This window comes from Bubalus bubalis, chromosome 16 (assembly GCF_019923935.1).
Source record: "Bubalus bubalis isolate 160015118507 breed Murrah chromosome 16, NDDB_SH_1, whole genome shotgun sequence".
Classification (NCBI taxonomy): Eukaryota; Metazoa; Chordata; class Mammalia; order Artiodactyla; family Bovidae; genus Bubalus; species Bubalus bubalis.
This window is the reverse complement of record NC_059172.1, coordinates 55950107-55977584: the sequence shown is the minus strand read 5'-3', so window position 1 is coordinate 55977584 and position 27478 is coordinate 55950107. Positions and strand designations below refer to the sequence as shown.

Genomic DNA, 27478 nt, shown 5'->3' with positions numbered 1-27478 from the left:
GCTGTGTCTTCGTTGCTGTGTGGGCTTTTCTCTAGTTGGGGCAAGCAGGGGCCACTCTCTAGTTGTGGTGCCTGGGCTTCTCACTACGGTGGCTTCCCTTGTTGCAGAGCACGGGCTCTAGGGCGTGTGGGCCTCAGTAGTTGCAGCTCCAGGCTCTAGAGCACAGGCTCAGCCATTGTGGTGCAAGGGCTCAGTTGCTCCGTGGCATGAGCCATGGATCACGTCTCCTGCATTGACAGGCAGATTCTTTACCACTGAGCCACCAGGGAAGCCCAGGAGCTCATATTTAAAGATAAGTAGGAGTTAACCAGGGAAATAGGGCCAGGAAGAGTGTTCTAAGCTGAGTGAACAGAATGGACAAAGATCTTGAGTCAGGAAAATATTTGGGAAGTTTGAGGAACTGGAAGAAGGCTACCGTTTCTGGAAGGTAGTGGGAGAATAAGATGAGTTGGGGCCAGAGAGCTGAAAGGGTCAAATTTATGCAAGTTTTAAAAGCTTTTGGTTTTTGTCCTAAAGGCGCGAGAAAGCCCTTGAAGTTTAGGCAGGAATGTCGCATGATCCAGTTTTGTTTTACTTTTTATTACAGAAAACTTTAAACACATATGACAACATATAGCAGCATTAGGAACCCCTTCATGATATGAACAGCTTCAAAAATTATCAACTTACAACCTTCTGGATCTGGGAATAAGAAATAAAAATCCCCAGGAATTCTTGAGGTTATATACTGTTCTGTATTTTTCATAACACTTTATTTACATGTTTTAAATAACAGTGAGTGATCTTAATAATAATCAGTTCTCTGTAATAAGGTTATACTAAACATTTCAGAGGCTTGCTACAAAAAAGCAATGTAATAATAAATGCACATTTATTATTATTATGAACCAACATATTGTGACAAGATTATGTATGTCAATAACATGTTAACATGATCTCTATCTGATACAGACATTTGATAATAGAAGACACTGAATGACACTCTAAAAGGTTAACACAAAATAAATGCCCCCAAAAAATCATCTTAAAAATTGAGAGATAATGCTACCAATATTTAGTATTTAAAAGTCAGCATTCTTGGGACTTCCCTGATGGTCCAAGGGCTGAGCTTGCAATGGAAGGGCCTGGATTTGATCCCACATGCCACAACTAAAAAAAGAAAAGATCCCGAATGTTACAATGAAGATCAAAGATCCTGAGTGCCGCAACTAAGACCCAGCTCAGCGAAATAAATAAACGTTAAAAAAATTTTTTTTTTATTGAATGAAAGTCAGCATTCTTGCTGGAGAGAATGTGAATACCTGCCGTTAGCAGCAGAAAGAACCCCAAACACACACTTTTGAGATGGCAGTGAAGGTAAATTGATGTGAATGGGATCATGCTGTGCTTTGGTTTAGGTCAACACCACAAGACTGTACAACACATTTTAACAGCCTCAGTGCATTCCAGCATTGTTTTGTTGACACTGTAACAGTCTAAGTGGAACACAAGGTGGACATTAGAAATTTACAGGGAGATAAGATTGGATAGTTAGGGAGCATGAGGACGCTTAAAGAGGGGGGCAAACTACAGGACAAAATCAGCTTGTTTTTGCACAAGAGGAACAAGTAGGGAAAGCGAAAGCAGTGGAGGGGCCCAACTGATGAGATCAGAAAGGCCCACGAAACAAACTTCTGGTAGGATTTCATCAACACTTGTTTGAGTAACTTTCTGCTGTCACTGGGAAACCTGGGGGACTTTCTCCTCCAAGATGAGCCAGGCCCATACACTGGCCACTTTCACTTGTCCCCTGGTGGCTGTGCTCAGTCCACGAAGGACTGCGTTAATTTACTGGGAAGGTGTCAGGGGATGCAGATTAGGGGCTTACATGGTCACACATTTGTCACTTGGCTCAGTTCAGTCTCACGCTCTGATTGTTATCATCTTGCTCTCTCTTTTATTCCTTGAAAAGGCCAAGTCTTTCTGTAAGCTGAGACTGGTAAAGTCCCTTCCTAGCCAGTTTACCCTGTCTCTGAACCCATAGTTCAACGTTGAGCTATTCTTACTCCTTTGATTACTGGAGTTACCAAATCCCTTTGTAGGGCTGGTGCTGCTGCTGCTAAGTCGCTTCAATCGTGTCCAACTCTGTGCGACCCCATAGATGGCAGCCAACCAGGCTCCCCCGTCCCTGGGATTCTCCATCCCCAAACTTTTTGGCACTAGGGACCAGTTTCATGGAAGACAATTTTTCCAGGAACCAGGGAGAAGGGGATGGTTTCGGGATGATTCAAGGGCATAACATTTGTTGTACATTTTATTTCTATTATTATTACCTCAGCTCCACCTCAGATCATCAGGCACTAGATCCTGGAGTTTGGGGACCCCTGGTCAACGGTACTGGTTTCATGCAGAAACTGCTCCTCTGTCTACATGCTTATTTAAATGTGGTTGTTATATAAGTAAGTGCATATGAATACAATGAAATACAAGGTAGCCTGTGTAGAGAATGATGTAGATCTATCCATACAAGGATGTGGATCATCAAGTTAAAGAAAAAAGTAAGTTACCAAACAACATTTTGTGGGGGGGTGTGTGTGGGGGTGTTTATAATTGCATAGAAATGGTTCTGGAAGGATACATTTTAAACTCTTGACTCCTGGGTTGGAGTATATGTATAAAACAGGAATGAAACAATAATTTAATTTTCCCTTTACTACTCTATTATTTTTATTTGCATATATTACTTTTTAAATTTGAAACAAAAAATCTTAAACTCAAAACCTTGCTTTCCTTAGATTCACTTGAACCCTAATTTGATGGTATCTCTGAAGCAATTCCTCAATTAGACTTTCTTCTGTTCTTGAGCGAATAAAGATTAAGGGAGTACCTACTCTGTGTCAGAAACAGGAAGAAATATTAGAAGAGTTAAAGACCAGAGACAGCTGTGTCCTTTCCTTTTTAAAATATGTATTTATTTGCATGCACCAGGTCTCAGTTGTGGCATGACGGATCTTTAGCTGCAGTATGTAGGATCTAGTTCCCTGACCAGGGATGGAACCCAGGCCCCCTGCATTGGGAGTGGGGAGTCTTAGCCACTGGGCCACCAAGGAAGTCCCACCTGTGTCTTACAAAGACTTCAAAGTTTAGAGGGGGAGAGAGATGAGAAAACAAGAAATTGAAGTACAATGTGATAAATGCTTGGATGCTACATCTGGGGTACTTGCAGAGTAAAAGAAACAACATAACCACCTTGGAGGAGAAGAGGGGAGATGGGCAGGAAAGGTTTCCAGAGGAAGTAATGACCACAGCAGTCTTTTCTTTTCCTTAATATTTTAATTATGAAAAATTTCAAACACAAAGAAAAGTTGAAACATCTGCAGATCCACCACCTAGATTCAGCAATGATTAACAATCTACCATAGTCACTTAATAAGTAATACAAATAAATAAATGCTAAACCATTGGAAACTTTACCCCTAAATATTTAAACAGCTAGCTCCTAATAATAACATTCTCTTACATAACCACAGTGCCATGATCAAGCATAAAAATTAACATAATCTCTTTTATGGGAGTTCCCTGGTGGTCTAGCGGTTAGAATTCTGGACTTTCACTGACACAACTCCAGGTTCAATTCCTGGTCGGGAAACTAAAAACCCCACAAGTCGCACATCAGGGCCAGAAAAACACCCACTAGTCCCTATTAATCATCTATATAGAAACCATTCCAATATCCCCAAAATGTCTTTTTTATTCTAGTTTTGGCTGCTCTGGGTCTTTGCTGCTACACTTGGATGTTCTCTCGTTGCAGCGAGCAGGGGCTATTCTCTAGTTGCAGTGCCTGGGCTTCTCGTTTCGGCAGCTTCTCCTGTTGCAGGGCATGGGCTCTAGCGTGTGCAAGCTTCAGTAATTGTAGCGAGCAGACTTAGTTCCCCCAAGGCGTGTGGAATCTTCCTGGATTTGGACCAGGGATCCAATCCATGTCCCCTGCGTTGGCAAACGGATTCTTAACCACTGGACCACGAGGGGAGTCCCCGAAAATGTCTGTTACGGGTTGTTTTTCTCCAGTCCAGGGTCCAGTCCAGGCTCACACGTTGCAAGTACGGCAATGATTTGTACTGTGAGAACTTGGTTCAGCTGGAGCTATGTTTGCCAGAATCCTGTTCCCTGGATGGTTTCAGGTTAGAATTAGTCAAATGAGGGATGGGCACGAGATTCGGAGGGCAGAAATGAAGCAGCAAGTATGATTCTCTGAAGGTCATTGTGATTAGACATGGTGACTGTTAGAAACAAGTGTTAAAAATGAGCTCAAGCCTGTTCTTGCTTTGTTCTCCTTTGTTGTTGTTCTTCAGTTGCTACATCATGTCTGATGCTTTGCAACCCCGTGGACGGCACGTCAGGCTTACCTGTCATTCACAATCTCCTGGAGTTCGCTCAAACTCATGTCCATTGAGTCAGTGATGCCATCCAACCATCTCATCCTCTGTCGTTCCCTTCTGCACTTCTTAGAGTCCTGCAATGCAGTCCAATTGTTGACCCTCCTGACCAACAGTGGCCCTGGGCCCACCTCCAGACACTTGCTGGTAGACCCGCAGAGGTGGCAGTTTTCATGAGCTTTCCCATCAGTGTCCCATGTCTGCTAGATGTGCTGGGTTTCCCACATTTGTGACTCCTTTCCTGATCCTCTGACTTCTCTGTTGGCCCTTCACTTCTCCAGCTCTTTCCAAAACTGTGTAAGCTCTAATTCCCATAGAAAACTACACTTTTATTAACGGTCTTGCACTGTGATTGGCTGAGGTACCTTTTGTTTATTTAATATTTAATATTTGGCCATGCCGGGTCTTAGTCCAAGCACATGGAATCTATGATCTTTGTTGCAGCACGCAGGTTCTGACTTGTGGCACTCAGGTAGTTGCAGCATGTGAGATTTAGTTTCCAACCAGGAATCAAACCCAGGACCCCCTGTACTGGGAGCACAGAATCTTAGCCACTGACTCAACAGGGAAGTCCCTCCCATAGTAAACTTCTTATTTCATAATTCACAGTGGTTAAGCTTTCCTGACTGATACACTTACTGGTTCTGACTGTGGTCTCAGGGAAATAGATTCTTAAGGATGGGAATCTGGAATTGGTTTTCTAATCTAATGAAATTTAAACACATTAATGATTATTGCCAGTGGGAAAGGGGCCATCAGTGTTCCAAGGCATTCAGTGGCAAAGCAGTCACTTAATTCCCACTTGTAGATAAAGCTCACTGTGATAAATGCCTATGGAAGGCAAACCTTAGGGTAACCAAATATTTGCAGTCCTAGAACATTTTAGTACAAACGGTGAGCTTTGTTGGTTGCTTCTAAGTGTGCTGGAGAGTTCAGAGAAAGAAAATAATGAACCTAGGCCTTTAAATTCCCAGCCCAAAATCTGGGAAAGGGACCAAAAACTTTCTCTAACTGCCATGGAGGAAACTTTTATCTCTTGTAGCCTCAGGGTCAAGATTTCTGATAACAAAACCCTCAGTTTTCACTTGGCAGGGAACTGAATTTCCCTACAAATTGAATTCATAACCAAGCAGGGTCTCATGTAAAATAAGACATTGACTGGGAAGGAATGAGATCCTGAATCTTAGGATGGGGACACGTGGACAGATTCTGATGAAACTAAGAAGTCCTTAACCTCTAAGTTCTGCTGACCCTCCCTGGGCAGTAAAAATAAAGTTACTCTTCTTTTACCTGAAGAACCTGTAATGATCTCCCCAGAAGTCATTGCCTCGCAGGCAACTCATCCTCCTAGAAACCTAGCCCCACCACCTCTATTAGATCTGTGACCTGATTCAAGTGCAAGCAGGCCCCAGCATGACCCATTAGGAAGCGCCAAACACACCAAAAGAATATTGAAAGTCTGTCAGTTTATATATTGTTTCGCTTTTTGTTTTGACAGAATTTCACCCTTACTGAAAATTGCAAGAATGGTACAAACGATACTCTTTACCTTTCATCCAGACCCCCACTGATGCCAATGTATATGGACAGAAAGCCAGAGAAAATGTGTGAGGATGGATCCTAAAGGTGTTGGGTCAGGATGGAAGGAATATTTATTGTGGCTTGGGCTGAATGTGTTTACATGAGTACACTAAACAGAGGTTCTGGATTTAATGTATTTGCTCATGTTGGCTGGGAATAGCTCTAATAGTTTGATTAAATCCAGAAAGGGCTTTCATTGAAGGAAGCTGAGATGTCAGAAATTCCAATATTGAGGAGGAAAGTATTCTGAACACTAGAGTAGGTTGATAACATAAAACCAATGTACAGTCTTCCTGGGTAGGATCCAGAAGATATTCCCTTCACCAGAGTTTTGAGACAGACATTGGTTAGAACACCAGCATCCTTGAAGAGTGCTGCTGCTGCTGCTAAGTCACTTTAGTCGTGTCCGACTCTGTGCGACCCCATAGATGGCAGCCCACCGGGCTACCCCCTCCCTGGGATTCTCCAGGCAAGAATACTGGAGTGGGATGCCATTTCCTTCTCCAATGCATGAAAGTGAAAAGTGAAAGTGAAGTCGCTCAGTTGTGTCCGACTCTTAGTGACCCCGTGGACTACAGCCTACCAGGCTCCTCCATCCATGGGATTCTCCAGGCAAGACTACTGGAGTGGGGTGCCATTGCCTTCTCCCTGAAGAGGGCTACAGTGGCTTTTCTCTAAAGGCAGGCGTGGTGGTGGGGAACAGTCATCAAGACGGGCTTCCTGAATTAACTCAATGGGAATGACAGGCTATCAGGTATCAGAAGCAAAGTGGAGGCATTTAGTAACCTAGACAAGTTAGTGTAGTTACTTTAATGGGCAGGAGAGCCCAAACAGGCATCAAAGTGGTTTGGCCTACAGAGCTTTGGCAGCGGCTAACTGATCCGAGTGTCCCAGGGGCAGAAGTTTTACTTGGTTACTGTGAGTGAAATACTCTAGTTGTGGTCAGAAATCTGACTTCTAACGATAGAGCAAGAGCCCTTCAACCAGTTCTTAGATTGGAGCCTGTTCCAACTTTTTGGAATGAAGAGAAGCCTGAGACCACTTGAGGAAGGACCCCGCTCTATTGCCAAAAAGTCACACTGTAAATCTTCTACCAACCCTTTCTCCTGAAGGAACCTGCAACCATTTATCATGGCAACTGCATTAGGAAGGGGAGATAACCAGATTTTTAGGGGATTACTGAACATTGGCTCTGAACTGATACTAATCCCTGGAGACTCAAAATGCCACTGTGATTCACCGTCAAAGTAGGGGCTTAGGAAAGTCAGATGATCTTGAGTTTTGGCTTAGCTTCATGTCACAACAAGCCCAGTGGTTCCCAGAAACCATCCCATTATTTTTCCTCAGTTCCAGAATACATAGATGGATATATATTGCAGCTTAGATATACTCAGCAGGTATCTGAGAAGATAAAATCAGCAACTGGTAGACATTCCCCTGACCCAGGAAGTAAAAGCTATCATGACAGAAAAAGTCAAGTGGGCTTCCCTGGTAGTCCAGTGGCTAAGACTCCCTGCTTGCAATTCAAGGGGCCCAGGTTCCATCCCTGGTCAGGGAACTAGATCTTACATGCTGCACCTAAAGATCCCATGTGCCACGACTGAGACCTAGCTCAGCCAAATAAATACATATTTTTTAGAAAGAAAAGAAAAGGCTTAGTGGAGTCACTGGAACTGTGTCCACTTCCTAAAACAGGATACCAAAACCAGTATTGCATTCTTGGATGGACTGAAGAGGTCAGTGTCACCAACACGGTCTTGACAGACACAGAGGTAGTTATTCCTACCATATGCAGCATTCAGATCACCTCTTTGTCTCTCTGAAGACTGATGGAACTTGGAGAATGACAGTGGATTATCCAAACTTGATGACTCAATCACAACTGCTATTCTAGGTATGATTTCTTCACTAAAGCAAATCAACATATCCCATGGTACTTAGTTTTCTATTGATTTGACTAGTGCTTTTTACTCTATACCTTTTAGAAGAGACCATCCAACGCAATTTTCTTTTAGCTGGCAGGTCCAGCAGTATACCATCATCGCTCTATCCTAGGGCTCGACCTACTCCTCGGCCTTTGTCATTTTCTAGCCTGCAAAGCCCGGAGAAGGCAGTAGCACCCCACTCCAGTACTCTTGCCTAGAAAATCCCATGGACAGAGGAGCCTGGTAGGCTGAAGTCCATGGGGTCGCGAAGAGTCAGACACGACTAAGCGACTTCACTTTCACTTTTCACTTTCATGCATTGGAGAAGGAAATGGCAACCTACTCCAGTGCTCTTGCCTGGAGAATCCCAGGGACGTGGGAGCCTGGTGGGCTGCCGTCTCTGGGGTCGTACAGAGTCGGACACAACTGAAGCGACTTAGCAGCAGCAGCAGCAGCAGTCTGCAAAGACCTCTGACCTCTTTTGCATTCCACATGAATGCAAGTTGGTGCTGCTTGTTGGCAGGATGACTCAGTTCTTCATCACATGTGACTCTCCACAGGGATGCTTAAGCGTCCTCAAAACACTGGGGTTGGTTTTCCCTAGAGCAATCTTAGATATCCCTAGAGCAATCTAAGAAAGAGCAAGGTAGAAGCTGTAATGTTTGTTATGACACACCTTATTGCTTCAGTTTACTGGCCAATATTCTGTTGGTCACACGGGTCAGCACTATTGAATGTGGGTGGAGACTCCCAAGCCCACAAATACCAGAAGAAAGGATTATTGCAGGCCACCTGAGTGGCTGGCTCCCATAGTCACGAAAATTATAAAGTTCTTTCTGTCTGTCCAACTTTTAGAAATTTGGACTTGTTTCAGAATATGAATTTATTTTTAATGGTATATACATGCAAATACTATTACTATTAATATTACCAATTGAATGCATCAAGTCTTAGCCCAGAAGACAAGGACGCCACCTTCAATCCTGAATCTGATACCAGTTCAAGACATGTCCTTGAACATTTCTTTCTCATTAACATCTTTGACCTTAACTTCCTTATTGGTAAAATGAAGAATAAATACCTGTCCCTTGCTCCTTCCCCCTGAAGTGCTTTAGTTTTTGAAAAATTGACCCTAAAGGTCAATCCCATAAAGCTCCTCATTTTACAAATGTGGAAACAGTTCTCTAGAGAAATGAGGGGATTTACCCAGGATCATGCGCTTCCCTGGTGGCTCAGATGGTAAAGAATCGGAGTTTGATCCTTGGGTTGGGAAGATCCAAGATCCCTTGGGGGAGGGCAACCCACTCCAGTATTCTTTACTGGAGACTCCCCATGGGCAGAGAAGCCTGGTCGGCTACAGTCCATGGGGTTGCAAAGAGCTGGACACGACTGAGTGACTAAGCACAGCACTCAGAATCACATAGCTGGCTAGTGACACAGCCAGAGTTAGAGCTCCAATCTCTCTAATCGTCAGTGTCTGCCTGACTATACTGCCTCTGCCTTAGAAGAAAAGTGCTAAGGAAATTCTACAAATCTTCACATTATTTATGAAGAGTAGAGGCTTGCTATCAGCCTGTAGGGTTATCGCTAACATTGTGAATCTTGAGCTTTGTAGTCTTAGGATCTTCCTTGACACTTAAAATTTTTGAGGACTCTCAGAACTTTCATTTATGTGGATTATATCTCTTAATAGAAAATTATTGTATTGGAAATTAAAATTCATAAAATACATTAAATGTTTTATTGCTTTAAAAATAATAAATCTATTGTATGTTACATAACCTTTAAACAATTTTTTTAGACTTTTTTTGGCTGTGCTGGGTCTTCGTTGCTATACATAGACTTTCTCTAGTTGTGGTGTGTGGGCTTCTCATTTGTGGTGGCTTCTCTCATTGCAGAGGACAGGCTCTACAAGACTTGATTTTTTTTATTGAAGTATAGTTGATTTACAATGTTGTGTTAGTTTCAGATGTACAGCAAAGTGACTCAGTTTTATATATATATATATATTCACACATAAAAACACACACATATATATATACACATCAGTTCAGTTCAGTCGCTCAGTCGTGTCCGACTCTTTGCGACCCCATGAACCGCAGTACGTATTATTTTATATACATATTTATATACATATATACATACTATTTTTCAGATTCTTTTCCATTACAGGTTATTACAAAATATTGACTATAGTTCCCTGTGCTATGCAGTAGGTCCTTGTTTCTCTATTTTATATTATATAAACTTTTCATTTAAAATGGTTATATCTTCCAAAAAGAAAAAAAAATAGTGAAAAAAGAGTGGTTTTGTTCTACAGTTTTGCAAATCTTTTTAACATCTGGATCGTGGAAGACAGCTGGATTCTCATAACTACTTCTGCATAGTCTAGAGCAATATCATATGTCATGTAACCTCTGGAAAATTCAAGGTTTGTTCATGATAGAATGAGAGGGATAAAGACATTTAAGCATTATTATGAAAATAGTTTTGATCTCATAAATCCTCTGAAAGGGTCCCAGGGAACTCCAGGATTTGTGGACCACACTATGAGAACCCCCAATGTCATCCTATGCCACAAGGCTCTGTTTTGCCCTATTTTTCATTTTCATTAATTATTAATGCTGTTTTGTAATTAATTTTCACTGACTACAAAGTAATTGATGCTCATCAGTTTTGCAGGTGATACAAAGCTGCAAAGCAATTATTATAAAAGGTGACAGAGTAAAATATTTACAGTAGTTCAGCAGACCAGAATCGAATAAAATTAAAAAGTGAAATGTCCTGCATTTACATTTTACTTTATTTTTGATCAGTTGCACATGTACTAGAAGCTTAAGCTGGGAAAAACTGGCCTCACAGCAGTTTGTATGAAAAAAATCTGGTGGTTTAGGTCAACCACAAGCTAAATATGAACCAACAGCTTACAGCAAAATGTTAAGAAGTATCGATAAAAGTGCAATCATTGAGCTGCAACAAATAGGCTGGGTTCTTTTCTTGGAGGAGGGGTGGGAGAGGATGGAGTTATTACAATTTCTTTGCTCAACCTCCGGCCTGGATTCCCCCAAAATGCAAATTGAGTGGATAGGAGGCAGGCGGCATTTGTGCTCTGCTAACAATGTGGTTTGAAAAGCAAAAAGTAAAAAATGCTAAATCTACAAACAAAAGTTCTCTTGAGTCCTACAGGCCTCCCTACCCAAAAGGATAAGGACATCCATCCCTCTGTTTTGGACCCTCAGGTCTCCAATACAGTGCCCAGCCCCAATCTGCACCAAGGGGGCAGCTCTGTCCAGGAGGTGGCTTCAGGCTGCTCGTGGGAGGTGCTTTCAGGTTTCCTTCCACTTGCTGAAATGGATCACCCCAGCAGTCACTCTGGCCAGTTGCCCCTGTCCAGTGGGCTCTCTGCTTCTGGGAGACACTAGGTCTGTCAGCATCACCTTGAAACTGTCCTCAACATCACCCTTCTGAACTTGGCTTGATCACCTGGGTGGGGCTCAGCTCTTCCTGGCCTGTCCCAGAGTGGGAAAGGGCCTTGGTTCCTTCCTGCCTGTTGCATCTTTATGCCCTTATTGTAAAGTGGTTCCGCCCTCTCTGTCTTGGGTCAAGAAACAAATTTAGAAGTCAGAAGGATGACTCCAGTTGGCATTCACCTCATAGAAAATGATGGCTTCTCTTGCTCTGCTTGTCTGAGTCAGTCTTGAGGATACCCTTCTAGTCTGGGCATTCCACAGTAAAGGATTATTAACAATTCCAGAGGTTGATAGAGGTGGTTCTGTCTCTGGTGTCAGATGAAGGTTCAAATCCCAGCTTTGTACTTGCTAATTGCATGACCTCTGCACTAGTTACTCAAACTCGATGAACCTCAGCTTCCCTATTTATAGAATGAAGATGATAATATTGGGTATCATGAAAACTGAATGAGATAATCCATGTAAAGTGCTTATCATAATATCTGACACATGATTGTTCATTTAATATTATTGTATACATTACACTTTATACAAAAAAAAATTCTGTTTTTGGAAATAGAAACTGAAGAGATGCCTTTCTGCCTACAACAAAGGCCATCAATATCTGACCAGAAGTGGTGCTCCTGGGCCATTGGACCATTTGGCCAGTGGGCCAGAGGCATCTCCTTTTCAGAGGGGTAGTTCTGCTCTATATTTGCATAACTAAAAGTCCCCTAAGTGGTTTCCCTAGAGTGAAAATGGATTAACGAAAGCTTTGAAATGACAGTTTTTCATTTCCTCCCCTCCTATCAAGGCATCAGAGATTTGAGAGTCAAGTTTCAATGGAGCTCCAACACTGGGTCTGTGTGTGTCCCCACTCACTAACCACAGAAGGAGAGCTCAGCCCCAAGAAGGCGCTGTCCATGCATTCAGCCATGCCTGTGCCTGACCCAGCCAGGCCCAGGGCAGAAGTGCAAATGGATGTCCATAGACCATATATCTAACATTTAAAAGTTATAAGTCAATACAGGGAACTGAATTAAGTTATCAGTCAATACAGGGAAATGAACTGTATTCAATATTGTGTATTAACCTATAATGGAAAAGAATCTGAAAAAGAATAATACATATTCTTTTTTTAACATATATTCTTATATATATAGTTATATATGTATGGTTATTTATATATATATATAGTTTTATATATGGGGCTTCCCTAGTGGCTCAGACAGCAAAGAATCTGCCTGCAATGTGGGAGACCTGGGTTTGACCCTTGGGTTGGGAAGATCCCCTGGAGAAGGGAATGGCTACACACTCCAGTATACTTTCCTGGAGAATCTCATGGACAGAGGAGCCTGGCAGGCTACAGTCCATGGGGTAGCAAAGAGTCAGACACAACTGAGTGACTAACACTTTTCACTTTTCAGTTTTTATATATATATATATATATATATACACACACAAACACACACACACTTTTATTTATTTTTCTTTTCAAATTATTCCTATAATTTTATTTTTTATTTTTATTTTTAATTGAAGTATAGTTAATTTACAATGTTTATTAGTTTCAAGTGTACAGAAAAGTGATTCAGTTATATATATATATAAATATATTCAGTTTTATATATATACATATATATTCAGTTTTATATATATTCATATATATATTCAGTTTTATATATATAACTGAATCACTTTTCTGTATACTTGAAACTAATAAAACATTGTAAATTAACTATACTTCAATTAAAAAATAAAATTATCATTTGAAAAGAAAATTAAGTAAATAAGTAGACGTCATAAGTCAAGCTAAGAGACTTATTAGATAAAATATAGTCTATCCTCTGAGCCTAGAGATTATCACACTAAGTGAAGAAAGTCAGAAAGAGGAAGACAAATACCATATGGTATCACTTACATGTAGAATCTAAAATATGACAAAAATGAACTTATCTATGAAACAGAAACAGACTCACAGACAAAGAGAACAAACATGATTGCCAAGGGATGGGGGGTGGGGAGTGATGGTTTGGAAGTTTGAGGTTAGCAGATGCAAACTATTGTGTATGGAATGAATAAACAACAAGGTCCTAGTGTATAGCACAGGGAACTATATTCAATATCCCGTGATAAACCATAATGGAAAAGAACGTGAAAAAGAATATGCATAAGCTAAGCTAAGCTAAGTCACTTCAGTCATGTCCAACTCTGTGTGACCCCATAGACGGCAGCCCACCAGGCTCCCCCGTCCCTGGGATTCTCCAGGCAAGAGTACTGGAGTGGGGTGCCATTGCCTTCTCCAATGCCTGAAAGTGAAAAGTGAAAGTGAAGTCGCTCAGTCACGTCCGACTCTTAGCGACCCCATGGACTGCAGCCCACCAGGCTCCTCTGTCCATAGGATTTTCCAGGCAAGAGTACTGGAGTGGGGTGCCATTGCCTTCTCCAATGCATGAAAGTGAAAAGTGAAAGTGAAGTCGCTCAGTCGTGTCCTACTCTTAGCGACCCCACGGACTGCAGCCCACCAGGCTCCTCCGTCCATAGGATTTTCCAGGCAAGAGTACTGGAGTAGGGTACCATTGCCTTCTCCAAAGAATATGTATACCTATGGCTGATTCCTGATGTTTGGCAGATGTTTGGCAGAAACCAACACAATACTGTAAAGCAATTATCCTTTGATTAAAAATAAATAAATGAAAGTATATATATATATATATATTTATATCTGTGTGTATGTGTGGATCATTTTGCTATATAGCAGAAACAACATTATAAATGAAGTATACTTCAATAAAATACATTTAAATATGTATGTACATACATATAGTCTATCCTCCTACCTTGAGAAATATACCTTCAGAACAACCAGGAGGTCCTGGCTCTAATTTAGAATTCCTGGACTTAGAGCTTCTCTCCAGAATGCAGAGGTGGAGGCAGGGCTGGCCTCTCGCTCTTCTAACCCTGCACCTCCACCCCATCCTGCACAGGGTCTCGGGGGTATGCTTGTGATCGCCTCAGCCAGCACATCTAGGTTCTACTACATGCCCAAACTTCAGGCCTAGGGATGCACACATAGATGAGCCAACCTATCCTTGGGATGATGGGCCCAGGAAAGAGGCCCTTGAAGGCCATGGAAGAGGGTGAGGGGCATCGCGAAAGAAATTCTAGGATCCCAGGTACATGGACTTGAGGGGAGAAGCCTGGTGGACACATATTCTCTGCTTCCTATAGGGAGGGGCAGAGTATGGGAGGACCACAGCAGGGGCCTCTAAAGTGCAGGCCCAAAGTTGGAGCCCCCCTTGCTCTTGTCTTTGCATGCATTACACTCAGTGACTGTTTATTGACCATTTACTATAGGCCGGACACTGTCAGAGATTCAGATCAGTCGCTCAGTTGTGTCCGACTCTTTGCGACCCCATGAATCGCAGCACGCCAGACCTCCCTGTCCATCACCAACTCCCGGAGTTCACTGAGACTCACGTCCATGGAGTCAGTGATGCCATCCAGCCATCTCATCCTCTGTCGTTCCCTTCTCCTCTAGCCCCCAGTCCCTCCCAGCATCAGAGTCTCCCAATGAGTCAACTCTTTGCATGAGGTGGCCAAAGTACTGGAGTTTCAGCTTTAGCATCATTCCTTCCAAAGAAATCCCAGGGCTGATCTCCTTCAGAATGGACTGGTTGGATCTCCTTGCAGTCCAAGGGACTCTCACGAGTCTTCTCCAACACCACAGTTCAAAAGCATCAATTCTTTGGCGCTCAGCCTTCTTCACAGTCCAACTCTCACATCCATACATGACCACTGGAAAAACCATAGCTTTGACTAGACAAACCTTTGTTGGCAAAGTAATGTCTCTGCTTTTAAATATGCTATCTAGGTTGGTCATAACTTTCCTTCCAAGGAGTAAGCATCTTTTAATTTCATGGCTGCAGTCACCATCTGTAGTGATTTTGGAGCCCAGAAAAATAAAGTCTGACACTGTTTCCACTGTTTACCCATCTATTTCCCATGAAGTGATGGGACCAGATGCCATGATCTTCGTTTTCTGAATGTTGAGCTTTAAGCCCACTTTTTCACTCTCCTCTTTCACTTGCATCAAGAGGCTTTGTAGTTCCTCTTTACTTTCTGCCATAAGGGTGGTGTCATCTGCATATCTGAGGTTATTGATATTTCTCCTGGCAGTCTTGATTCCAGCTTGTGTTTCTTCCAGCCCAGCGTTTCTCATGATGTATTCTGCATAGAAGTTAAATGAAGAGGGTGACAATATACAGCCTTGACGAACTCCTTTTCCTATTTGGAACCAGTCTGTTGTTCCTTGTCCAGTTCTAACTGTTGCTTCCTGACCTGCATACAAATTTCTCAAGAGGCAGATCAGGTGGTCTGGTATTCCCATCTCTTTCAGAATTTTCCACAGTTTATTGTGATCCACACAGTCAAAGGCTTTGGCATAGTCAATAAAGCAGAAATAAATGTTTTTCTGGAACTCTCTTGCTTTTTCCATGATCCAGCGGATGTTGACAATTTGATCTCTGGTTCCTCTCCCTTTTCTAAAACCAGCTTGAACATCAGGAAGTTCACTGTGCTGCATATCAAAGCTGCTGTAGACAAGAAGACTGAGTGGTCCCTGCTCTCAAGGAGCTTAGACTATTCAGGGGAGTTGAGCAGTAAAGAAAGGAGAAAACAAATAGCAAATATTTATACATTCGGGGGGAAAAACACACTATGAGAGAGGGAGCTGCTTGTGTTTGGGTGCAGGTGACCCAGGCTGAGGAATGGGGGATGAGAAACCAGGGGAGAAGGGAGTAGAGGGAAGAGTACTGAGTTCAGATGGAACCGAGGACAGGCCAGAGTTGAGAGGGGAGTGTGCAGGGAGGAGAATGGGGAGCGCCTGAATATGAGGTGGGAGGTGGGCAGCGGCAAGGCCACATCCAGGAGTTTGGATTGTACATCAAGAGTATTAAGAAGTGTGAGACTTCGCTTATACTTTAAAAGTCTCACTCTCGCTGCTATGAGGAGAAAGGATTGTGGGGTGCAGAGTGGAAGTGGGGAGACCAGTTAGGAGGTGGAGGCGGCAGCTCAGGTGAGAGATAATGGTGGCAGGAGAAAGATGAGGCTGCAGGGAGGGAGATGAGGCCACAGACGGAGGCCGAATCTAAACGCCTTGGTGATGCTCAGAGGCAGGTGAGTTTGAGGAAGAAGGAAGCGTCAAGATTAAGTGGCCTCTTTCCCTCCCGTCACAGACATGTCCTGTTTCAGTCACAGCTGCCTCTTCCCCATGAAATCCCTCTGATGGATGTTTTAAAAGGCTTAAATAGTCAAACCTGTTAACATTTGCCTCTGTGACATTTTCCCCATCATTTTCTTTCCAAAAAAAAAAAATAGTTTACAGTGAGAGAAGGAGAAATATATTATGACATCCCTTATGTGTGAAATCTAAAAAGAAATGATACAAATGAACTTACTTACAAAACAAAAAGAGATTCAAAGACTTAGAGAACAAATTTATGGTTGCCCAGGGCGAGGGGAGGGAAAGTTAGGATGTTTGGGATTGTCATGTACACACTGTTATATTTAAAATGGATAACCAACAAGGACCTACTGTAAATTCCTTATATCATTTTTCTTTTTTTAAATAATGTATTTATTTTTGGCTGTGCTGGGTCTTCATTGCTGCATGGGCTTTTCTGTAGTTGCAGCGAACAGGGGCTACTCTTCATCAGAGTATATGAGCTTCTCTTTGTGGTGACTTCCTTGTTGCAGAGCTTGGGCTCTAGAGCACAGGCTCAAGAGTTGATGTGCAGGGGCTTAGTTGCTCCGAGACATGTGGGATCTTTCTGACCCAGGGGTTGAACCCGTGTCTCCTGCATTGGCAGGTGGATTCTTTCCCCCTGAGCCACCAGGCAAGCCCTTGTTATATCTTTTATTTTTTTTAATTTTTATGTTTATATATTTGGCTGCACTGGGTCTTAGCTGTGGCATGTGGGATCTAGTTCCCCGACCAAGGATCCAACCTGGGCCCCATGTATTGGGAGATTGGAGTCTTAGCCTCTGGACAACCAGGGAAGTCCCTATCTCATCATTTTTTAATTCTCAAGTCATTTATCACTTCAAAACTTTATATTATTTAGCTATAATTTCTTTTCCTTTTTCAAATTGGAAATTAATCTAACAAGGTAGTATTCTTCAAACTGTTGATGGCTACTCATAAGTATAGTGAGGTCAGCTTACTGGGTAGGGACAAGAATTTTCTTTCTAATAGGGTAGACTAGGAGTAGAATTGGATAGGGTAGAACAGATCAGAGCCCATCTGACATAATAAGAATAAATATGCTTTATGATCTGTTGCTTTAATTATGAATTTATATTTATGAGTGTATTTACTTGGCTGAGATGTCTCACATATTTCATGGTTTGAAAGCTTCTTTATAAACTGTAATGATATGATCTATCATTCAATTCAAATATCAATTCAAATATCATTCAATAGGAAAAGGAGTTTGTCAAGGCTGTATATTGTCACCCTCTTTATTTAACTTCTATGCAGAGTACATCATGAGAAACGCTGGACTGGAAGAAACACAAGCTGGAATCAAGATTGCCAGGAGAAATATCAATAACCTCAGATATGCAGATGACACCACCCTTATGGCAGAAAGTAAAGAGGAACTACAAAGCCTCTTGATGCAAGTGAAAGAGGAGAGTGAAAAAGTGGGCTTAAAGCTCAACATTCAGAAAACGAAGATCATGGCATCTGGTCCCATCACTTCATGGGAAATAGATGGGGAAACAGTGGAAACAGTGTCAGACTTTATTTTTCTGGGCTCCAAAATCACTACAGATGGTGACTGCAGCCATGAAATTAAAAGATGCTTACTCCTTGGAAGGAAAGTTATGACCAACCTAGATAGCATATTCAAAAGCAGAGACATTACTTTGCCAACAAAGGTTTGTCTAGTCAAGGCTATGGTTTTTCCAGTGGTCATGTATGGATGTGAGAGTTGGACTGTGAAGAAGAAGGCTGAGCACCGAAGAATTGATGCTTTTGAACTGTGGTGTTGGAGAAGACTCTTGAGAGTCCCTTGGACTGCAAGGAGATCCAACCAGTCCATTCTGAAGGAGATCAGCCCTGGGATTTCTTTGGAAGGAATGATGCTAAAGCTGAAACTCCAGTACTTTGGCCACCTCATGCGAAGAGTTGACTCATTGGAAAAGACTCTGATGCTGGGAGGGATCGGGGGCAGGAGGAGAAGGGGACGACAGAGGATGAGATGGCTGGATGGCATCACTAACTCGATGGACGTGAGTCTCAGTGAACTCCGGGAGTTGGTGATGGACAGGGAGGCCTGGTGTGCTGTGATTCATGGGGTTGCAAAGAGTCGGACACGACTGAGCGACTGATCTGATCTTATCTGATCATTCAATTTCTTTCACCATTAATATTAACATGAGTCCTCCTTTAGTATGTGCAAAATTCTAGTTCAGGCATTCAACAAAATATTTTTAGCACCTAGTATGTGTGATACCTATACTGCGTGGGGGGAATGAAACAACCATGAATAAAAATATAGTCCTTCTTCTCACTCCCAGAGCTTATATAAATGCTGAGGTATGTTTTTAGCTGTCTATTCTGTTCCACTGGTCTTTCTCTGAATTCTTGCTCCAATGGCACAGTTGTTATCATTGTACTTGTTCATTGAGCAGCTGTTAAGGGCTAAGCATTGTGCTAAGTGCTTTGCATCCAGCTGACACTCAATATTATAAGTTTGTGGAGAATGGATGCCTGTACTGTGTATGGCTGAGTCCCTTTGCTGTCTACCTGAAACTATCACAACATTGGTAATTGACTACTTGTGTGCTCAGTCATGCCAGACTCTTTGCCCATGGACTGTAGCTCTCCAGGCTCCTCTGTCCATGGGATTTCCCAGGTAAGAATACTGGAGTGGGTTTCCATTTCCTCCTCCAGGGGATCTTTCAGATCCAGGGATCACAGCATGTCTCTTGCATCTCCTGCATTGGCAGGTGAATTCTTTACACTGTGACAAAAAGTTAAAAAAACAAAAACAATACTCTAAATGGTATTCTTCTCCCCACTCTCCTAGATAAGGACATTGAGGCTACAAAATGTTAGAAATCTTTCCAAAGGTGACTATATTAGTCCATTCAGGCTGATACAACAAAGCACTGCAGTTTGTGTGGCTTCAGCAATAGAAATTAATTTTCTCACAGTTCTTGAAGCTGGAGAGTCTAAGATCCAGGTTCTGATGGAGTTTGGTTTCTGGTGAGGGCTCTCCCCCTGGCTTGCTGATGACCTGCTTCTTGCTGTGTTCTCTCATGACCTCTCCTTCATTCCCAGGCATGGAGGGAGACAGACAGACAGACAGGTCTCTTTATGGGTGCAGTCACACTGGGGGTTAAGGCTTCGACATGTGAATTTTGGCGGGACACCATGCCACAACAGGGACATGTCCAGGAAGTGGTAGAAGTTGTAGCTGTTCAGTCGCTAAGTTGTGTCTGACCTTTGCAACCTCATGGACTGCAGCATGCCAGGCTTCTCTGTCCTCCACTATCTCCTGAAATTTGCTCAAGGAAGGAAACTCAAGGAAGTGGTAGAGCCAGATTCAATGTCTGGTCTGCTTCCTCCAGAACCTGAATTCTTACTTATCACCCATTTCTCTCTGACAGGGCAAATCTCATCTCATTATTTTTATTTTCTTTAAAAAAAAAAAAAAAGCGCTATTCTTGGCCCTTTATTCTTTCACATGAATTTCACAAATCACTTTGACACATTCTGTGGTGGTAAGAACAGACGTCTTCACACCGCTGAGTTGCCCCATCCAGGAATGTGCTACGTGCTGTCTGTCAGGGAAGTCACGTGCTTGTCTTCATGCTGGTCTCGCACATATTTCTTGTCAGGGGGTTTTCTGAGGTGATTTTATTTTTAGTTTAGTGCTTCTCAAACTCTGATGTGCATACCATCACCTGGGAATCTTGAAAAGCAGACTCTGAGTCAGCAGGCCCCGGGGCAGAGCCTAGGATTCTGCATTTCTAGCAAGCTCTGGGGTGATGCTGCTAAGGTGCTGGGGCTTGCACGCTGATCACTGAGATTGTGGTTGTGCTATTTGGAATGGGATTATTTAATCTAATATTTTAGACCCTGTTACTGTGATTCTATAGAAAAGCTAATGATTTTTTATTTGGCCAGTTTTGCATGTTCTTCCTTCCCAGAGTCTGCCAGGCTTGCTTGTTGCTGTGGAGACCAACTGGAGCTGCCAGGGTCAGGAAGAGGGTCTAGGGAGAGGGGACCATCATACTTATGCTAAAAAAGGATGTATGGCATCCATGCCTGGAAGTCTAGGTAACTGGGACCAGTTGCCTGGCAGCAGCCACCCTCCCACACACACCTCTTGTGATATTACCCTTCCATGTGATTTAGACTCAGACCCAGCAAATTGTAGAGAGTCCAGTAGGTGCTCAAGGAATACTTGCTGGGTGAATGACTCTGGGGCAATCCTATGCCCTGCCCTCAATAAACAATTCTTGCTGATGGGGAAACTGAGGTCCAGAGGGAGGTCCTGTTTGAGCTGAATTATGGGCCTGACAAGCATAAGAACTCAAGTTCTTGACCTCTACTCAGAGGTCCACCTTGCTCTTGGCCTGAGAGACATCAGAGAAGCTCAATCCAAGATCAGTACACAGAGCTGAGAAGAGGCCTTCAAGATCATCTCACCCAGGGCATCCTAACCAGAGATGTGTCAGAACCATCAAGTTCCTGGCTGGGCCTCACCCCAGCAGAGTCTTATTCAATAGGTCTGTTGTGAGCAATACAGACTCTGAACAGTCCCCAGGTGGGTGAATCAGGTATGGAGCCAGCTTGGGAACCACTGTCCTGACCCAATCCTCTTGTTTACTGAAGAGGAAACTGAGGCTGGGAAGGGAAGCAACTTGCTAATAGCCACAAAGAACCATTCTGTAGGAATCACCTGAAGACCCGAGCTTCAGGAAGTTGGAACCATATCCAACCATGGGCTTCCTGATCGGGAGAGAGGGGAGGTGAAGGGTCTCAGGGTCCGAGGCTGCCTTGGCAGCTATACCTGGCATCCCATTTTTCCAAGCACAGTTAACAAGTCAAAAAATGTTTGTGTGAGAGGAGGAAAGCCCATTGTTTAAGGGCTTTAACTTGAGAAATGTTGGGGCTTGCCTTGTAGCTCGATCAGTGAAGAATCTGCCTGCGATGCAGGAGACCCTGGTTCGATTCCTGGATTGGGAAGATTCCCTGGGGGAGGAAATGACAATCCATTCCAGTATTCCTGCCTGGGAAATCCCATGGACAGAGGAGCCTGGTGGGTTACAGTCCATGGAGTTGCAAGAATCAGACACGCCTTAGTGACTAAACCACCACCATGGCAGGATGATTTAAAAAAAGCCAAGATCTCTCAAAGCAAAGAGTCAATGAGGGATTTCCTATCCCAGCTCTGTCACCAATTAGCAAATTACTTAGCCCAAGGCTCAATTTCTCCACCTGTGCTCCTGCCTAGAGCCCCCCACATAACCTAGAGGTTAAGTGCATGGTACTTAGAAGCAGACTGGCTGGTTCAAATCCCAGTACTGCTGCTTGTTGGCTATGTGACTTTTGCCAAGTTGTTTCATCTCTTTATGCCCGAATTTCATCACTTGTAAAATGATGGCAGGGCTTCCTTGGTGGCTCAGCAGTAAAGAATCTACCTGCAATGCAGGAGACACAGACTTTACAGGTTCAATCCCTGGGTCAGGAAGATCCCCTGGAGAAGGAAATGGCAACCCACTCCAGTATTCTTGCCTGGGAAATCCCATGAACAGAGGTGCCTACTGGGCTACAGTTCATGGGGCCACAAAAGTTTCGGATGCAACTGAGCGACTAAACGACAACAAACAAATAGTGACAATCATAGTAATTTCCTCAAAGGGTTTTGTTGTGAAGGTTAAATGAATGAATGCATTTCCCTGACCTCTGAACCTTGTGCCTTAAGCCAGAATCATTCATCTTTTCTGCCTACACTTACTACCTCTGTTTTAAATACTTTCTTCCAAATTTACATCTTGAGCTCCTTCCTCTCCTCTGATCTCTACATTTCAATACTCAGCTGCCTGGTGGACTACTCCTCTTGGACATCTAATAGACATCTTAAGCCTCACATGACCCACACTGAACTCTTCATCTCCCTCCCTAAACCTGCTTTTTCCCAGGTTTTCTCTGTCTCAGGTAATGGCAACTCCACACTGCTACCTGCTCAGGCCAAAGCCCTTGGAGTCACCCATTAGCAAATTACATCAGCCCTTCCTTCAAAATACACCTGGAATCCGACCACTTCTCACCACCTTCACCATAGCCACACTGGTTCATGTCACTGTCTGCTCTTACCTGGACTAATGAAATAGCTTCTTGGTGTCACTGCTTTCATTTTTATTCTCCTCAAGCCTATTCTTTTTTGTTTTTTTATCCCCAAATCTACTTAAAAATTTTTTTTTTAATTTTCTTTTTGCTGTGCTAGGTACTCATTGCTGCACACGGGCTTCCTCTAGGTGTGGTGTGTGCTGGCTTCTTACTGCAGTAGCTTCTCTTGTTGAGGAGCACAGGCCCTAGGCACATGGGCTCAGTAGTTGCGGCTTGCGGGTTCTAGAGCTCGGGCTCAGTGGTTGTGGTCCAGGGGCTTAGTTGCTCCGCAGCATGTGGGATCTTCCTTGACCAAGGATCGAACCCATGTCCCCTGCATTGGCAGGTGGATTCTTATCCACTACACCACCAGGGAAGTCCCTCCAAGTCTATTAACATAGCACCCAGGGTAAGCCTATTTACTTGCCTAGAGAATTCCAGGGATGGCGGAGCCTTGTGGGCTGCCGTCTATGGGGTCGGACAGAGTAGGACACGACTGAAGTAACTTAGCAGCAGCAGCAGCAGCAGCATAAAGGTCATGTTATGATACTCTTCTGCCCCAAACTCTCCAGTACTTCCCAGTTCAATGAAAAGTGAAAGTGTTAGTTGCTCAGTCATGTCAGACTCTTTGCGACCCCATGGACTGTAGTCTGCTTTTGTCCGTGGAATTCTCCAGGCAAGAGTACTGGAGTGGGTAACTATTCCCTTCTCCAGAGGATCTTCCTGACCCAGGGATCGAACCCAGGTCTCCTGCACTGCAGGCAGATTCTTTACTGTCTGAGCTACCAGGGAAGCCTCCAAAAGTACTAACCAGGTCCCACCCCTGCTTAGCTTCTGAGGCCAGACAAGATCAGGTGTGTTCAGGGCGGTATGGCTGTAGACTCCCTGTTTCGAGTCAGACTCAAAGTCGTTGTAGGACCTATGAAGTTGTATACAATCTGGTCCCACCATCTCTGCTGTTATCTTCTTTACACTTGGCTCACTTTATTGCAGTCAGCCCAGCCTTTTACATGTTCCCACACCCCCGAATCTTTGTATTTGCTAGCAGAGGCCTGGAACATTTTTACCCCAAGTCATCCTCTTGGCTCACTCTTGTAACCTTCAAATCTTCACCCAAAAGTCCCCTTCTAAATGCTACATATTTCCTGGCAGCTCCAGCCCTCCCTGTCTTCCTTTCCAGCTTTACCTTTTTTAGTAGTACATGTGTCCTTCTCACAAACTATTTATCTAATGCACTATCTAATTTTCTTATTTATTTTGCCTATTTTCTGCCTTTCACCTTTAGAAAGTAAGCTCTGTGAAGACTGGGATCCTTGTCTATTTTGTTCACTGCTACATCCTAAAACAAAACCTGGCTTACAGTACTGAATACACTCCTGATAATAATTGTGAATACATTTAGTTAATATCTAGTCACCCTAGTTATTCTTTTATCATTTTGGAAACAGTAAGAGTCTGGAAAAGAACAATTTTAAGCACTGACATTTCTTGCTAAAAATCTACAAACAATGCTTATGAGAGCGTACTAAATGAAAAGGCTACAAAATCACACAGATACTATGATTACAAATTTGCAAGATACGTAGAAGAAAAAGTTGCATTATTTTTCATTGTAACATTAGAAGGAATTTCTTGCTATTTTCCAATTTCATTTAAAATTGTCTCTAAAACAAAAGTTTGACTTACTGAAATAGGGACAACATGACATCCTTTACAGAAAAATGAAGCAAAGCTTACCTTATCTTTTCGGCAGCACCTGGAACAGGTCTGGAGAGAAGGGAAAGCACATTGTTGGTCTTGATCATAGGGCTTTTTCTGTAAATCATTTATAAACATAACTGTAAAATAACTGTATATACAGTGTTCATATACTGTATAATTAGATTTAAAAAATAAGCCTGGAAGAAGACTCTTTAGAAAAAAAAAGCCTGGTCCATAAGGGAGACTCCAACACGAAACAAAACTCCCATTCTTTAAGTCCCGAAACCAGGAGTGCAATTTCGGTTAAAAGACAGTGGGTTCGAGTCCCAGCCCAGGAGTTCAAGTCCCATTCTGAGTTTTGGCTGGGTTCAAGTCCCATCTGAGGTGTGGTTGGGTTTGAGTCACAGCGTGAGCCGTACGGTTTCACAAGGGTCCTCTGGCCAGCAGCAAGGCAGGTTTCGCTCCAGGGCACACCCCCACGTGCCACATCCCGATGCCCTAGTCTCAGATGATAGGAAGGAGACCCTCAGCAGCCTCCTGTGCCGCCGGTCCGAGAACCTTCTGTGATATGTTCCAAACTCGGCCCATCTCACAGGAGGAACTGGGTGCATGTGAAACCACGGAACCCAGACTGGGACTTGAACCCATGATCTTTTAATTACAATCACTCACCTGGTCTCAGGCCTTAACAAAGCTCAGGTTCTTGATGTCTCATCACAGAAATAATGCAGTGAGAGACTGATAGGCAAGAAGTGGATTTATTTAGAGAGAAAGACTCCACAGAGTGTGGGCGAGAGGTACCAGGGTATGGGGTTGTCAGTTTTTATAAAGGTGGGTAATTTCATAGGCTAATGAGTGGGAGGAGTAGTCCAGCTATCTGGGGGGAAGGGGTGGGGATTTGCAGAAATGGGCCACCGCCCACTTTTTGGCCTGTTATGGTTAGCTCAGGACTGTCACCTGTGGGTGGGTCATTCAGATGCTAATGTATTACAATGAGGATATAAAGAGGCTCAAGATCATGGATGTGAGAGATGGACCATAAAGAAGGCTGAGTGCTTTCTTTGACGAATTGATGCTTTTGAGTTGTGGTGCTAGAGAAAATTCTTGAGAATCCCTTGGACAGCATGGAGATCAAACCAGACAATCCTAAAGGGAATCAACCCTGAATATTCATTGAAGGACTGATGCTGAAGCTGAAGCTCTAATACTTTGGCCACCTGATGCCAAGAGCTGACTCTGATCAGGAAAAGACCCTGATGCTGGGAAAAATTGAGGGCAGGAGGAAAAGGGATGCAATGGTTGGATAGCATCACTGACTCAATGGACAAGAATTTGAGCAAATTCTAGGACACAGTGAAGGAGAGGGAAGCCTGGTGTGCTGCAGTTTCTGGGGTCGAAAAGAGTCAGACAGAACTTAGTGACTAAACAACAACAACAAGGTCCACTGGAAGTCAAATCTTCCGCCATCCTGGGCCCAGTTGATTCTAACCAGTTTTTGTCACGTCCTATTACTTTGCCAACAAAGGTCCGTCCAGTCAAGGCTATGGTTTTTCCAGTGGTCATGTATGGATGTGAGAGTTGGACTGTGAAGAAGGCTGAGCGCCGAAGAATTGATGCTTTTGAACTGTGGTGTTGGAGAAGACTCTTGAGAGTCCCTTGGACTGCAAGGAGATCCAACCAGTCCATTCTAAAGGAGATTGGTCCTGGGTGTTCTCTGGAAGGAATGATGCTAAAGCTGAAACTCCAGTACTTTGGCCACCTCATGCGAAGAGTTGACTCATTGGAAAAGACTCTGATGCTGGGAGGGATTGGGGGCAGGAGGAGAAGGGGACGACAGAGGATGAGGTGGCTGGATGGCATCACCAACTCGATGGACATGAGTTTGAGTGAACTCCAGGAGTTGGTGATGGACAGGGAGGCCTGGCGTGCTGTGATTCATGGGGTCGAAAAGAGTCGGACATGACTGAGCAACTGAACTAAACTGAACTGATGGCTAGGATATTCTTTTAAAGGTCGCACCCTGCCCCCTTCCCTCCAGTTTCACATGGAAGTTGTCAAGGCCAGTTTGGGTTCCTTCTGCCCTATCCCCAGGCACCTCCCCAGCCATTGTCTTTCCCCACTGCTCAGCCTGAGGAGCCCTCTCTTTGCTGCTGACCAGGGCTCAGGCTCCCTGGCCAATCTCCAGGACAGAGAATTCTACAGCTGTGCAGCCTTGGCCAATGTCCATTTTCTGGGCACTGCACTGATTCATAAGACTCAGTGACTTGTGGCTTTCTCTTCCCCACCCTAGACCCGATAAGGACAAAAAGCATTGTTTCTTTTCCGGCTCAGCCGTCAAGCACAGGGTGACTGCCCCTTTGCACAAGCTGAGCCTCTCTTCCACCGCTGCCTCCACAGCCTCCCTTTGGCATCTAGCCAGAAGCCCTGGAAGATCACAGGGCTGGATCAACCACTTAGGAAAAGAATTTCTCTGCCTGAAGCTGAACAACCGTAACAGCAACAGCTTACATTCCTTTAGTTTCTAGAAGTAGAATTTTAGATTCCAGAGGCTATTTACTCAATTATCGTGCATGTGTTCATCCATCGTTCATCAAACCTCTGTGGACTACAGACTCCACTGCCTTGTGTGCCTGGCACTGTGCTAGGTCATTATCTAGCAGGACCCTTGTGCGGATGTCTCTGCTACAAAGAGGAGTAAGGCAAATGCCCCGCCCCGCCCCACCCCACCTAAAAGAAACAGTTAGAAAAAAAGTCACTCTCACTTGGCTAAGTGGTCAATGACTTTATTGAACACTACTGTTTTCCTGTATTGATCATATGTCTATCCTCACAATAAAATTTTGAGGTAGGTATTAGATCACTTCACCTGCAATGTGAGAGACACAGAAGACATGGGTTTGATCCCTGGGTAGGGAAGAGCCCCTGGAGAAGGACATGGCAACACACTCCAGTATTCTGACCTGAACAGAGGCCAGAATCCCATGGACAGAGGAACGTTGC

The 27478-nt window shown here is 43.5% G+C and overlaps 1 long non-coding RNA gene across 2 annotated transcripts in view; it reads right to left on the bottom strand.

The window, feature by feature from the left end:
- Nucleotides 1-25583, bottom strand: part of LOC112579693 — a 28783-nt gene extending 3200 nt beyond the window's left edge. Inside the window, exons 1-3 of one of the 2 annotated variants that reach the window (XR_003104008.2) lie at nt 25151-25581; nt 24515-24592; nt 561-1149 (exon numbers count right to left, since the gene is read on the bottom strand). This is a non-coding gene — a long non-coding RNA (uncharacterized LOC112579693). Of the gene's footprint in view, nt 1-560; nt 1150-24514; nt 24593-25150 lie in introns of those variants that run through there. The other variant, XR_006545383.1, reaches the window with a different exon arrangement.
- Between the last annotated feature and the right edge of the window lie 1895 nt (nt 25584-27478).